This window comes from Coenobita brevimanus, chromosome 63 (genome assembly GCF_032717465.1).
Source record: "Coenobita brevimanus isolate Jiangsu-jjx chromosome 63, ASM3271746v2, whole genome shotgun sequence".
Taxonomy (NCBI): domain Eukaryota; kingdom Metazoa; phylum Arthropoda; class Malacostraca; order Decapoda; family Coenobitidae; genus Coenobita; species Coenobita brevimanus.
Window position 1 is genome coordinate 13111820 of NC_137016.1, and position 16105 is coordinate 13127924.

The following is a 16105-nucleotide window of genomic DNA, read 5'->3' on the forward strand; positions in this document are numbered from 1 at the left end:
ATGAGTTGTGAATATGGACTTGGTATTTGCTTCGTCGTCTTGACCTCTTCACACCTGCGTAAGGGGTGGGGGTTGGGTGGATGTAGCAGAGAGAGGAGGGTGAGGTCTGGTGGTTATGAGTTGTGAGTCGTCCCTCACTCTTCGTTTGTTTGTTTGTTTGTTTGTTTTCTTTCTTTCTTGATGTATTCTTGGTCCTTTTTTCTTGTGATTTACTCGTTGTAGGATGAAGACTGCCGCTACTTGTAGGTGCGTGTAGATTATGCAGACGACTCGTAGAGTTGTTACTTGTAGTTGATTGTAGATGGTTGTAGTTCGTTCACTGTAGAACTGAAGTTAATCTTGTAGAGTGTCGCCTGCTTTTGTAGAAATTCACTGTTGATTCGAAGACGAGGTGCGTTCTTTTTGCTGCTACCAAATGTCATAAAAAGGACTTTGTAGTTACTTTGTAGAATGATTATCGTGACTGTGAAGTGTTTGGTGTCTGTATAAGTAAAGGCAAAAATATAAACAGCCAGTCTTAGACAGTAACAGTTTAAGCTCTAGTAAGTTTATAAATACAGACCCAGCGGCTGTATTTACAAACGTCTTCAGCTGGAGGTATGAATGTGATTGTTTATACCTATATTGTCTTCACTCACCCAGCTACCATACACTTTACAGCCATGAGATTGAGTATTACAGTGAAATACTACTAATAACAATGCGATTTCCGATAATACTAAGTTGGTATGGAGACATAATAATGGAAGTTGCCCAGGATCCTTCATTAATACCAGCCGGGGTTCCTTTGAAGGCGGCGTGATAGGGACTGACGGGTGAGAAATAGACGGGCAAGGAAAAAAAAAAAAAAAGACGGGGGAGGGGGGTGGAGGTGGGGACGAAGCGGGTGTCTAGAGCAGAGGAGGGGAAAAGGAAGAAAAAGATACAAGGATGAGATGGGTAGAAGGAGAGAGGAGAGGAAGAAAAAGGGAAGAAAAGGAGGCGCGACGATAAAGACACGACGAAAGTGGAGAAGGGTAGGACGAGAAGAATAATGCGGAGAGGTAGGACTGAAAGCAAATGAAAAAAATGTAAAGTAGGAGTGGAAGAAAGAGAAGAGAGCGAGAAGAAAAGAGAGGAGTGGGCTAAGGAGAATGAGGATTGCAGGAGGACTGGGGCAGAAAGAAAGAGAAAGGAGGAAGGAAACGGGGAGAAAAGGGAGGGGAGAGGTGTAGACGCGAAGGAAAAGGAGAAGGAGAGAAAGAAAATAAATGGCAGAGGAATGAACCGGAAAGGAAGGCGAGGAAAGGGATGTGAGGAGAGAGAGAGAGAGAGAGAGAGAGAGAGAGAGAGAGAGAGAGAGAGTTGAACGGAAAAAGAATGACATTTAGGGGGAGGAGATCTGGACGGAAAGGGAGAGGTAGAGGAGGAGAACGAAAGATAAAGAAAACGAGATTTAAAACGAGAAGGAAAAGAAGGAGAACAGGAAGATAAAGGGAGGAGGAGGACAAGAAGGAGTGATGGAGGTAAAAAAGGATAATGGGAGGGGAAGAAAGAGGACGTGAGAAGGAGATGGACGGAAAGAGATGGTAAAGGAAGACAACAGGGATAAAACCCGAGTGGAGCCTAATATTTATCAATCTCATAACTTCGTAAACTTGCTCCGGCGTTGGGTTTGTCTAATAAGAATAAAATCGTCTGACGTATATCGTAATAAAATATACAATAGTTGGTGTAATTCAGCCAGTCAGGCGAAGAATAGCTCTTCGTGTTGTCCTGAATGAAATGCCAGTGAGCGTCAACAGAAGAGGAAAGATTTACCCGTTCACCCCGGGGATTCTCTCTCTCTCTCTCTCTCTCTCTCTCTCTCTCTGTCTCCCTCTCTCTCTCTCTCTCTTCTACCATCATATTACTTTTTCTAATTGTGTGAAGTCTCTCGTACAGAACGGGTAAATAAAGGCTGTATCTCACCCTTTCACCTCGAAAACATCCGCCGTAGTTAATTAGAATCGTCTGAAGGCAGCAAGAATATACTGAAAATAACAGGTCTCCAGATTCAGGGTGTAAGAAAAATTGAATATTGACGGTGCAGTTTAACCCAGTACACCCACATTTTATTGATTGATTGATTGATTTTTACCAAAGCCAGGAGCAGATTCTCGTCTTTTGCGGATTGTTTCCTGTAACTGAGAGGGAGGAAAAGATTATCCCATTACTACATCCTTTACATAGCACTTCTTTGTGACTAGCATCATTTTCAAAAATTAATATGCTGTCACAGTTCAACACTGAGAATAGAGAAATGGCAATTTTATGCGAAGTTAGAGTAAAAAAGTATAAGGTGTCGGCCCCGTTTAGACTTGGAGCGTGTAGCATTTGTTACCGAAAGGCCTTACTATGCTTACCGGTGGCACTTAATTAGGATAAAACACACCACCCTTCAGTCCACAGCTTGCAAAATAAACCACTGGTCCAAAATTGACTGCATGTACGGGAATTTTGCCATATGCACGGAAATGTTGCCAGCTGCCCTCGCCTCCCTTTTGCAAAAACAAACACAACAGCCGCCGCCCTCTGGGTAAACAAACAACTGGCAGGAAAAAGTGCTAATGGAAAGGTGGGGAATTATTCAATCCAGGAAAATTACACACGCCAGTAGACAAATTCAGAATGGAAAATTATACAACTCCTTCAGCTTAGGGGCGTCTTTCACTGTATTATTTACTTTCGCTATTACATCGTAAAAAAAAAAAAAAAAAGTTCAAACAGTTCAGGCTTCAGATCCACGACACAGCGTGGAAAATGACGTGTTTACAGTTGCCCAATTTCTTGCTGACTTCCTCGTTAACTTAGAGAGAGAGAGAGAGAGAGAGAGAGAGAGAGAGAGAGATTATTCAGTTCTCATCTACCCAGTTAGTTATTTCACTTACTTTCCTCTCCATGCTCATCCTTCTCCCTCTCTCTCTCTCTTCTTGTTCTTCTTCTTCCCTGCTTTATTTTTCTTTTTGCTTTACCTCAGCCTCTTTATACTTCCGTCTTCTTTCAGAGTTTAGCAAAGAAGCGCTTCCTAAGCTGGAGACTGAGCTGGAGACAGACAAACAGACAGACAGACGGAAGAACGATAAAGACAGGGTGTTAAGATGGCTTCATATTTGCTGACATTTTTCCAGCACAATTCAGTTCCCAAAATTTTGTTACCTTCTGGAAAACTTCCCAGCGTTCTGAACGACAGTCACGTGTGAGTTTTTTCCTGGATATTTAGAGAGTATACTTGGCCACCACCGCACATGTATTTGTCTTTGTAGCCTATATTTGTACTCGCGACACCTGGCCAAAGGTACACATTCATTGGTGTGTGCTCATAATCTCGTTGGTTAAGGAGGCTCCCCACCACCCGTTCCTAACCAGTTTATTTCAACACAGTATGGTACATTGGTAATATCCTTATTGACTCTGAAAAGACGTTGGTAACATACAAGAGAAAGTAATAAGGTGTACCATTACTCCAGTGAGTCCCAATATGATTTCACAGTTGCTAAAGTATAGGTACCCCCAGAAAAAAAAGTGCCGTTATTTTGGTATGATTATTACTCAACCATGTAATGCGTAAAAATATGCATTAAAAATGTAGAGATGGGGTAACGTGAGCTTTTTCTGCCGCAGACTTGTTCCTGTGGTTTTTGAAAGTGCCTTCCCTACATCTTTTATACGTTTTATACACGAAGAAAACAATAGTTTTATTCTAAAATGGTTGTTGAGATGTTGGGATATAAAAGGTGCAGAAATAAGCGCAAAAAAGAAATAGAAACAAAAGTGCATTTGGAATGGGAGGAGATTCAGAGTTGTAAACCCTACACAACATTCCACAGCTACATACATTTTGTCAGTACAGTTACATAGACGGTCACAGGTTTCCTTGAGTTACAGTAAGGCAACTGAATTCCAGAAACGGCAATGCATCTCTCGGGGTACCTGCAGGATTTACACTCACTCGGGTAAATTGTGGGTCCGCCCTGCCAGCACGCCGCACATAAAAGCATCCACCTGTGTTGGCCAGCCTGACCGCAGATTTAAGTGTAGACAGGAAATGGACCCACATCTTGTACAGTGTGAAAAATCCCGATGGCTGGAAATTGTGTTGTAGCACCAGAACGTGCCTTGGTGGGGTGATATTTCCGACATTGAGAGATTATATTTATTTTCGTACTTTCTTAATGGTATACTATTTCGTGGTTAATTACTGAAATCACAGCTTAGATACAGATAGATAGCTAGATAGATGGACATCCTATCTTTTTTCTTTGCTCACTCTATTTTTCTCTATACATTCTGCTCGTAGTATCCGTTTTTCACTATTTCGCCTTCCTTTCACCCTCTCCCCTCTTACCCATCTCCTTCTGCTCCCATTCGTTTCCTAGTATCATGGCAAATGGTTTCCTGTAATCCAGGAAAGTATTTACCACTTTGGGCGGTAATGATATAACCACAGATGGGCGCCTGGTGGTGTAGTGGGTTGAGGTGCTCCAACGGGATGTATCAAATAAAGGGTTTAAAATGTTGGAAAGTTGGGGTTTGTTGCTCACACAATGACGCTCATAGAATTGTGACTGGTTATACTTGCTTGAGATATCTAGACAGATTAGCCTAGACTCGGGCCCCTACGCTCCTGATAGGGCAGTAATGTGTAACGCCATGTATTAAGTCCTCTTCTCCATCTGTTACTGACCCAATTTCTCTCCTCCCTCTTCCCTCCTTCCTCCGTCTTTCCTCCCTCCCCTCCTCACTTCCCATGTCCCTCCTCTCCTCGCATCTCTTACTGACCCCTTTTCTTTCGTCCCACTTCCTATATCTCTTCTCTCCTCTTTCTTCCCTCTCCTTCTCTCCCCTCTTATGCTTCTCCTTCCGCCCTCATTCCCTCCCCTTACCAATTATTGTATAACCTGTCCACACTTCTACTCTTAATGACCTCTGAGACAACGATTTATAATTATATGTGTGCGTGAGTGCGTGCGTGCGTGCGTGTGTGTGTGCGTGTGCGTGTGTGTGTGTGTGTGTGTGTGTGTGTGTGTGAGATAGGATACACTTACAAGCCAGTCAAATTTAGTCAGGCAGCGGCTAAAAGCGAGTATGAAAAACAGGTGTCCGGGTCCCAGAATGGTGTACAGTTGGAACAGCCCCACCTGGAACAAAGGACAACTGCACAAACACCCGCTGCATGTAGAGTAGGTCAGGATTCAGTGCAAAGGGTGGCCGTGTTGCTTTGGAGTTCTGTGGGCGGTAACACGAGTGGTTTGCGACGCTGTAACTGTGTGACTGTGGAATCCTGTGGGGCCCTTACTCGCGTGGCCTCTCACGTGCTATCGTTTTATCTAGTTCCGCTTTGCTCATTATTATTATTATTATTATTATTATTATTATATTAGCTTTCCATCCTTCTTCTTTGCTGTCCATGAACTAAAGTTTTACCCTGGGATAGTTTTTGGAGTCGATTGGTCGTATTTACATTCAGGCTTTGGTAGGTTTTCCAGTGACAAGTAAAATCGTCCTGTACGCATAAACCTTACAAGCCGTGCCCCGAGGTTTGTAGGTTAATAAAACTAAGAATGCAAAGTTATATGCAAGACTTCCTATACTGACGGTTTTTTGTCAGTCAGGTGAGATATATAATTATGGTAATCCTGCATGACACGTGCATTCAACAGCAAGGTGTCTTAAAATCTTTCTTTAATCATATGTTTTAAAAATTAATTGGCGTAAAACAAACGAAGGTAGCAGTATCGTCACCCAGAAGTTCTGTACATTATAACTGAGGTACAATAGCCAAGGTTAGCTATGTCTTATTCCTATTTTGTTTCTTGTGATATGGTTGAGGTAAGACAAGCAAACGTTGCAGTGTTTTTTTCCAGTACACATACGATATGATTACGCGACACAAATAAAAGTAACAATGTCTTCTTCCTGCACTTTCTAATGTAGTGATTGGCGTAAATTCAAAAGTGGCAGTGTATTCGTCCAACTTTTTTTTTTTTTTTCAATATAGTTGACGTAAAACTGAGGTAAGCGTTCTCTTTGGTGATGTGGTTGACGTAAAACTATCTTAAGTAGTTGCGTTGTCTTTGCGATATGGTTGACGTAAAGCTAAGTAAGGTAGAAGCCTTTTCATTATTTCACTTTATTTTACGATATGATTAACATAAAACAAAACTCCATAAGCTGAAAACAGACTGAGGTAGCAGCGTCTTCTTCCAACACATTTTTTTACGGCGTAATTGGGTAAAACACAGAAAGGATCGAGATGATCTACGGGAGGAGAGACCAGTGCCCTTGTGTCCCTGGTGCTTGTCCTGGTGTGGCACGGCACTGTGGGGGTCATTGTTCCCTGGCACCCCCCGTGAGGCTGGTTGACATTCTGGAGAGACTGAGGGCCGGATTAGGGGAGAATGGAGGAAGACGATAACGCGGAAGCTAAGAAATTGGGAGGGAATGGAAGCAAGCTAATGAGAGGAAAAAACGAAAAGCATGAAAGGAACGGGAAATAATAGGTATTGTCAAGACCAGGATTGGAGAAGGAAGAAGAAAGAGGAAAACAACAACGAGAAGGAAGAAGACAGAGAGAGAGAAAAAAAAAAAGGGGAAAGGAACACAAATAAAGAACACGGAAGATAAGGGACGTTTAGGAAAGGAAAAAAGAGATAGAAATGAAAAAAAAAAAAAAAAAAGAGAGAGAGAGCAGAGGAAAATGTGAAGAGAACGGGAAAAAGATTAGGGAAGTGAACTCGAAAGGAAAGGAGATAAAATTAAATGTGAAGGATGGAAAAACGGAGAGAAGAGAGGGAAATAGCTAAGAAACGAAAAAACAAAGGGGAGAACTAGAGAAATTAGAGCAGAAGATATAATATAAGACAGCATAGAAGGGGGGAGGGGGGACAAGAGGGATCAACATGTATCAGAAAGGAAGGAAACTGAAGAGAGAACAAATGATGTGACAGACAGACAGACAGACAGATGGGCATTGGTGGCTGAACAGAATGAGGAATTTGTTTTAAAAGAATTACAGGAATATTGGAGAAGTAGAACTAATGTCGCTGAGAACTGCATGACTAACATCATGATCACCATCATCATCATCATCATACCACCATCTCCTCCCACTATTTTCCATTTATTTTAACTTGGCAAAACTGAACCACGCCCCAAACCTGAATGTCGAGCCTTGATTGGTTGATGTGAGGTTGACAGTGACAATAACTGTTTCAAGTACAGTAAAATAAAATAGTGTAGTACAGCTTCATTAAACTTCCTGTTTTAATATCAACAAATCAGCTGCAAAAGAGGGCGGAACATTTTCGTCAGAAATTTTAGCCTATTCACCACGATGATTCATCTTACGTTCTTCTTGTTACCATGAGCGACTTTATTTTTACTGAGAAAGAATCGTTAAAAGTGAACAGGTCAAATAAAGCTTGACGGTCAAAGAAACAACCGTCTTCTCAGTATTGTCCGAAAAAAAAATACAACTGACGAAATACATTAAAAATCCTATCATTATTAAATGCATGTTTCAGACGGTTCCATTATTCCGCTATTTATTCGTCAAACTTTCGAACGATAGTTGTGTCTGTCTACTTCTCCGGTAAAAAAGAAAGGAAAAAAAAAAAAAAAAAACTAAGTTAATTAGTCTGAAACTGGCAAGAATACGCTGAAATTATGTCACTGTAGTGATGGAGTTAAAACGAACTGAAATACGTGGTGGGAAGAAATGGATATCTGTGAACGAAAGCACGAAAATTGGTGAAATATCAGGGAAGTGGCCAGAAAATGTGACACAAGTGGAAAAATGAGAGGCCGAAATAAAATAAGAAAAAAAAAATCCACCTCCTTTTACACTAGAGATTTATATGTTTTCGCTTTGCATCCTTCATTCCCTTTAATTTTATAAATCTTTTCTCCACCATTCACCCACCAGTTTCTACCGTTATATCATAGTTTTTCTTCCTCTTCTGCGAAATTCATCTTTTTGTCATGCTTTCATCTCTTCTTTTTTTTTCCAGTCGGTCCTTTTTTTCCATTCTTCATATTCTTTCCTCGTCATTCTTCCCATATTACCTTCTGCCATCCATCCATCAGTTCTGTGTTCACTTTCATTCGCACATTTTTCCATCGCTTGCTTATCTTCCTTATATGTGACCCTGTATATTTTTAATTCGTTTTCTCTCATATTTTCTGAACTCTCTCTCTCTCTCTCTCTCTCTCTCTCTCTCTCTCTCTCTCTCTCTCTCTCTCTCTCTCTCTCATCCATCCGCCTGTCTATGTACAATCTGTTTGTATAGTTATCTATTTGTCTATCTATCCATCTATCTCTATCGATACCTGTCAGTCTGTCTGCCTGCCTTGACTAGTTTGTCTTGCTGTCTCTGTCCATCCGTCTGTTTGTCTGTATATATATGTATGTATGTATGTATCTATCTACGTCTGCCTCATGTTCTATATACCGGTACCACTGCCTCACTCACTCGTCTCTGCGTTGCCTTTCCATCACCGTCCAGTGCCTCACCCCAGCACTTCCAAACAGCACACACAAACTGCAAAATATTGGCCGCCACACTCCCTGACCCAGTAAACCATTGACAAATCCTGTATAAAAATAGTTGCTTCCATTGCACTGGTGCCGCGGGTGTGGCGTCGCTCCCAGGCGTTAGATAAAGCCACATTAATCCGTTGAACACCAAGGTCACTTTTCCATTATTGTCTTGTTTCGAGTCGGTTTTATTCGACGTTGCAGAGAGTTGAGGCAGCGATGGAGATAGAAATTCTCTCTTTGAACCGCTTCAGTAGCTATTTATTATTTTCTAGTTTCCATCAGTTATTTAATTTCTCTCAGTAGGTAACTCTGCTAGCGAAGAGGCTAATCCCGAAAAACCAGTGGCGTAGCTAGAGGAGTATAGGACTGAAGTCCACAGGACAAAACCCTCTGTAATTTAATCTAAGCCTATCTACCTCAGCCTAACCTAACCTACCTAATATTGTTAACTATTACTCTTGTACTGTGTATTTCCATGTGTGTATATGTGCATTCATGCATGTATGTATGTATATAGGTATGTATGCTTGTATATATCTATTCCACCACGACGCAGGTACGCGGTTGGTTAGCAGTTTTGTATTGCATACTTCTGTGTACTCCAGTTAGTGCTGCAGAAATACAAAGAATATACAGAGAATAGTAAGGTGTAGAACGCAAAATAAAGTCCTAAAAATGATGTGTTAGAAAAGACTATTAAAGTCAGGAGAATACGAGGCTGAGTGATAAGTTCGTGACAAGAATTGGGTGGGTCGTTACCGCAGCAGTGAGCGGCTGAGCAGAATAAATTGGACTGTCTGCTTTCACTTAGGCTGGTGTACGTCCAGGGTGCACTTAGGGATAAAATTTCGTCAAGTATTTCACATGTTTAGCTTAATAATCCCCATGCAAGCCAGTATCCATCAGCAGAGACAGACTTTGCATGTTTCCCTGCCAGTGGTTGATTGATATCACACGTTAGGGAGGAAAGGGACAGACATGACGTACAGCCGACAGCAGAAGTTCGTCCCTCTTAGCGTGCGTGATACGAGCCTGTTGATCTGGTAACACTGTATGAGATAGAGTTGACAGGTACGCTTTAAATGGCTAATATTAAAGAAATGTGTTCGGAGATAAGAACACATTCTCTAATGATAATATTAATTTGCAGCAGGTGGGATAATAAAGTTATTGTGAAATGTTTGACATTGGTGTATGAAGATTCTTCGTTACGGACACAGACGCCTAGGATTACTTGGACTGGACTGATGTTGCCAGCAAGTATTATATGAAATATTATAGAACGATTGCAGTCTTAAAGGTGAGGTTGCAAGAAAACACTAATTACGATGTCAGTTACACACTAAACAAACACAGAAACTGCCAGTTCGTGTTTCGCCAGTATGCGATTTTGTTTTATAAGTTAAGTCACTTCCCTTTCCGACCTCTCTCCCCACCCGTCTCTCCTCTTCCAAGTCATGCTCTGCCATCATCCACGTTTTATCGTTAATGTTGAAAATCGTATGTCTGTAGGTAAACTGTGGGAAATAATATAAAAGTGTCAACGAGCTTCTTTTCCTCCATCGCTTGAAGTGTTATCAATGACTTGAATATAAATGTTAGTAACATGAATAAATAGTCACTGTGGTGGTTAGGAGACATTTCTCGTCATCATTTATGTAACACTTACCTAACTATCGTTCTTACAGTGCCCAAAATACACTCCCTCTCCACCCCCTCGCCGTCTCCTCCCCTCCCCCTTCCACTGTTTCCATCACTTCTCCCCCCTCCCTCCGCCCCCATTTCCAGTAACCTTTGTTTCTAGCCCGCAACACTCCGAATCCCTCCCCACCGTGTTATTGTATTGACCCTGCCCAACTTCTCTCCCTTGTCATTTCAAATGTCTTTTTCTCTCCCTTTTTCATTTTTGTCTCGGGAATCGAACAACATAACGATGTTTGGGTCATGTTTTTGTATAGTATCATTTAATAATGTGTAATATTATAATGACCGTGACAATGGCGGTCAAGAGGCATTAACTGTTCAAAGGACGGCAGTCAGTGCCTCAGTTTAATGATCATTTTATTTCACCTCCTCTAGCCATTAATATCTTGCTTACACTTATTTTATAAATCCTAACATACATAAAATATGAAGCACAAACGTCCTTCTTTTCACCAAAGAAAGTATAAAATGAAAAATAATCATTGCGTATGTTGTATGACTGAGGTGGTTTGGACATGTGGAGAGAATGGAGAATGAAAGACTGACTAAGAGGGTGTATGTAGGTGAGGTGGAGGGAGGGAGAGGGAGGGGTAGACCGAGGATGAGGTGGAGGGATGGAGTTGAGAGGAATATATGGGGGAGGGGGGGTTGAGTTGGGGGGAGGGGAGTCAAATGGTGGGTGACAGAGCGACTTGGAGGCGTTTTGTCTGCGACAACCCTTTCGGGATTAGGGCGTCGGGCTATAGATAGATAGATGTTGTATGATCTACACGCATCCAGAAAATATTTTCTTAAAAGTACTGTCAGTATTCTTGGTGATAATTTGTAGATCTTCAGTTACGATTAAATATAGCATAATAGATGATAGTCACAAAAACTGTATCCTCATACATTTGGCTACCATAATCATCGTAATATACGATGAAGGGGGATTATACCCCTCTGGATGAGTATATTAAGCCCTTATCAGAATATGCTTGTCATGAGCCCGGACAGCAGGCAGATGTAAGTGGAAGTATGAGATTGTCGCGGTGTAAGGGTTAATTATGGTAAAGGTTCGCTTCCTATCCATCCGAGTCCTTGTCACTCCTGTATCGATAATATCGGCAGTTGCAGAACAGATGTTCAGGGCGCTGACGGACAGCCATGCCGTTACCTTTTGTTCTAACCATGCAATGCAGCTATGGGAATGGAATGATAGGGATAATCTTGCTGACTGCATTCTCTGACCTTGTAAGATCATGCGTTGAGGGAGTTCAGATCAAAGTATGTCGATGGCATATTGTTTTAAATTATATATAAGTAGACGTATCTCATAGGTCTCACTTTAGTGCGGAACACAATGTGTGTGGGGGGGGAGGGGATTATGGAAGCAGGAATACTTTGGGTGAGGGAAGGGATTACATATATTACAAGCTGGGACACAGATAAATATGTTATAACGTGAAGGGAGGAGTGAGGGATACAGAAAGCGGGAAGGAGGCGAGGAGGGAAGGAATTCACAAGGGGGGGATGGTATTGAACACTGATAGTTACGATGGACATATTGTTATGTAAGTAATTTGGTTACTTGTGTGTAATACAGTTGGCAATATAACATGCACGAGTATTGTGTTTATAATGTCATTACAATTAAGACTCAAAGTCCTGTAAATGGTAATAACTGTATTCAAATTATGAAGAACCGATCTAGTTAGGGAGGTAAACAGAAGCAGAGTCAGTTAAATGAAATCGTTGGGAAGGGTTGGGGGTGTTGAGGGAGAGAAACAAGGGGTACTGGTAGAGGGGGGAAGGGAGGGGGTGAAGTGATGGAGACAGTGGAAGGGGGAGGGGAGGAGACGGCGAGGGGGTGGAGAGGGAGTGTATTTGGAGCACTGTATTAACGATGGTTATATAAATGTTATATAATGTGACGAGTAATGTCTCCTAACCACCACAGTGACGATTTATTCATGTTACTAACATTTATATTCAAGTCATGGATAACATTTCAAGCGATGGAGGAGGAAATGAAGCTCATTTGACACTTTTATATTGTTTCCCACAGTTTATCTACAGACATACGGTATTCAGCATTAACGATAAAACGTGGATGATGGCAGAGCATGACTAGGAAGAGAAGAGACGGATGGGGAGAGAGGTCGGAAAAGGAAGTGATTTAACTTGTAAAACTAAACCGCATACTGGAGAAACACGAACTGTCAGTTTCTGTGTTTGTTTAGTGTGTACCTGACATCGTAATTAGTGTTTTCTTGCAACCTCACCTTTAAGACTGCAATCGTTCTATAATATTTCATATAATACTTGCTGGCAACATCAGTCCAGTCCAAGTAATCCTATGCGTCTGTGTCCGTAACGAAGAATCTTCATACACCAGTGTCAAACATTTCACAATAACATTATCCCACCTGCTACAAATTAATATTATCATTAGAGAATGTGTTCTTATCTCCGAACACATTTCTTTAATATTAGCCATTTAAAGCGTACCTGTCAACTCTATCTCATACAGTGTTACCAGATCAACAGGCTCGTATCACGCACGCTAAGAGGGACGAACTTCTGCTGTCGGCTGTACGTGTAAAGGAAACGCAGTTGAACATTAAACCAACTTTTGTCCCTGGCCGTACATTTCCCTATAGAGAGAGAGAGAGCTTTTGTATATATATATATATATATATATATATATATATATATATATATATCATCACCAGCCGTTAAGGTCCACTGCTGGACCGGCCTATCCCTACCGAAGCAGGGGCGATACAGTGGCTTAGGCTGTCTGGAAGAGATTGTATGTAGGATGAGAAATGTTTGTGAATGTGTTTGTAGTGGCTTTGGATGTGTGTGTAGTCTGTGAACCAAGTGCATTCGGGCCACCTTTAGCCGACTGGGTGCAAGCATACTAGTATGCGACACTGCTTCAACCACAGCACCCCTTATGTCCGCCAAAGCGGTCAGTGGCTCGTTGAACGTTCCCAAAGTTTTTACAACTCTGGCGGGAGGCGAACCCGCGTCCACCAGCTTGCGAGGCGCACACTCTACCACTGTACCACAGGGGCTCCATATATATATATATATATATATATATATATATATATATATATATATATATATATATATATATATATATATATACATACATACAGGGCGACCCAGAAAATCCTCCCACATTTCAAAGGTAAATGAAAAAAAAAATGGTTAGAGATATTCAAATTATTATTTGTACACATGAAACTTCATTCAGTACAGTTTTTAATCATTATGTTTTAAAGATGACATCCTCCAAATGGTGGCCGACATTGTTTATACACGCTTGGAGGCGCTTTCTGAAGGCTGCCAAGGCCCGACAGGTCATGTTGGGTGGAACAGCGGCTATATCCTTTTGAATAGCAACCTTGACCTTGACGAACTCGATGTGTGGTTTCAGCAAGATGGAGCTACGGCACACACAGCTAGAAGATCATTGCAAGTGCTGAGGGAAATGTTTTACAGATCGGGTGATCTCATTGTGCGGCAATGTTGGGTGGCCGGCCCATTCCCCTGACCTAGCCCCTTGTAATTTTTTTCTGTGGGGCTACCTTAAATCACGAGTGTACACTCATCAGCACCAAACACTTGAAGTCCTTAAGGTTGCTATTCAGCAGCGGATAGCCACTGTTCCACCCGACATGACTCGTCGAGCCATGGCAGCCTGCAGGAATCGCCTCCAAGCGTGTATAGACAATGATGGCCACCAATTGGAGGATGTCATCTTTAAAGCATGATGAATAAAAACTGTATTGAATGAAGATTCATGTGTGCAAATAATATTTTGATTATCTTTAACCATTTTTTTTTTTCATCTACCTTTGAAATGTGGGAGGTTCTTCTGGGTCACCTTGTATATATATATATATATATATATATATATATATATATATATATATATATATATATGCGTGTGTGTTCGTATGTAGGCTATCCAAACAGCCGGATACGATAAATTACTACTTCTTTCTAATCGGTTTGGTTGGTGTATTTTGTTGCCAGGAAAATCTTTAAAAAATTCGTAGTAGTGTATGCAGCTCGTCCCATGAGCTCGTAAAAACTCAGTGCACCCTAATTCCATATATATATATCATCATCTGGACTTCCTTTCCCACCCATGGGCAGGGTGAGGAATAGCAATGTCCAGACAGCCCAAATTTGCCCAATCCCATGGACCATGCGTCCATTCACTCATCATTCAGGTCCCCGGAATCCTGGTTCTATCAGATACACCAAAAACATTCACCACATTCTGTAGCTTCACAAAAACGTATCCGATTGAATCAATCCAGACTCTGTCACGCTGACAAGTGGTGCCAAAATCCCTGATCATGCACTTTTCACAACATTCATCCAGCCAGTTCGATCTCTTGTCAGTTCCCTAGCCTCACCGACTTCTAAACCTCTCTTCCTCACACACTCATCTTCCATATCTCTCCACCATCTCCTTGGTCTACCTCGCCTCCTCCCTCCTTCAAATTCGCCCAGATTTGCCTTTTTCACCACTGTATTATTGTCCATGCAAACGGCCATGCCACGTTGAGTACACCGCTTCCCGTTCGATCAGCGAAGTTAAGCAACGTTGGGTCTGGTTAGTACTTGGATGGGTGACCGCCTGGGAACACCAGATGCCGTTGGCATCCCTGCGTCAAGTGGGGTTGGTGGAGGATTAGTGCCCCTCCCTGTAAAACAGTTAACTCTAAGCCCTTGGCCACCCTGTCTGGGATACATGGCATCTGGCAATGAATGAAAAAAATGATTATTGTCCATTCTCTCCACATGATCATACCATCTTAGTACACTCTCTTCGATTCTGGTGTCTACCGACTTCACTCCAAATCTTTCACGAATCACATCATTTCGTATCCTATCCACCCTCTGTACTCCACGAACATTACTCAGCAGTCCCATCTCCACTGCTCTTAGTCTTGACTTTTCATTTTCATGCCACGCCATAGTCTCACATCCATATGTTAACCCATCACGTCCCAATCATATTTCCACCACTGACTCCCCCCAGTCCCGACCTATTCTGGAAAAAATATTTTTTGTCTCAAACCTCCGCTTTTGGTGAGAAACATCGAAAATTCATAGAGAAATCGCTCACCTGAGGTTTAAAATACTCGATACAGATAGCAGTACTCCTTACCTTACTGGGTTTTCTATCAGGCTGGCTCCAAAGAAAACGAGTTCTATGGGAGGGTAGCTATTCCACACCACTCATAAACGGTATTTATTTATTTATTTGGTACGAATTTATATATAGTACGAGAGTATATAGGTTTTCAAACAGTAATATAGGCAATATAAGCATTGTTTCACTCACTAACACATCAACATACCTGACCTTTTTTGACGACGTTACCTGATCATCATTTCTGACGGTTTCTTCCTCTAATGCTACGTCAACTTTGTCCTCCACATTGTCATCGATTTGGGAATCACACTGGCCCTGAATGTCTTTATTGGCCAGGTCACTGGTAACAGGTGAATTGTAGAGACAATTGCATGCGGGGGGGGGGAGGTCATGCGGTGTAAGGCATTGTCCCTGCCTGGCATCTTGTAGAGGAATAGAGGAAGGTGTCCCTTGTATACATACCAAAAATCACGAGCGAAAATTTAAAATTGTGCAAATTATGAACCTTGCAATTGCGTGACGTACCAGTACGTCGACGGGTCTAGCTGTGACAAAACGTTGCAATGTACCCATATGTAGATGGGATGCCTTGGGTTAAACTTGGCACTAACACTCCCTCAAGTAAGCCTCGTGCAGCTGCAACACTCACGGCTGCAGTCTTAAACTGTGGGAGG

At 41.8% G+C, this 16105-nt stretch overlaps 1 non-coding gene across 1 annotated transcript; it reads left to right on the forward strand.

Moving 5' to 3' along the window:
• Positions 1-14815: 14815 nt before the first annotated feature.
• Positions 14816-14934, forward strand: LOC145404525 (5S ribosomal RNA). The gene has a single exon (XR_013898183.1). It is a non-coding gene; the product is annotated as a 5S ribosomal RNA (ribosomal RNA).
• The last annotated feature ends 1171 nt before the right edge of the window (positions 14935-16105 follow it).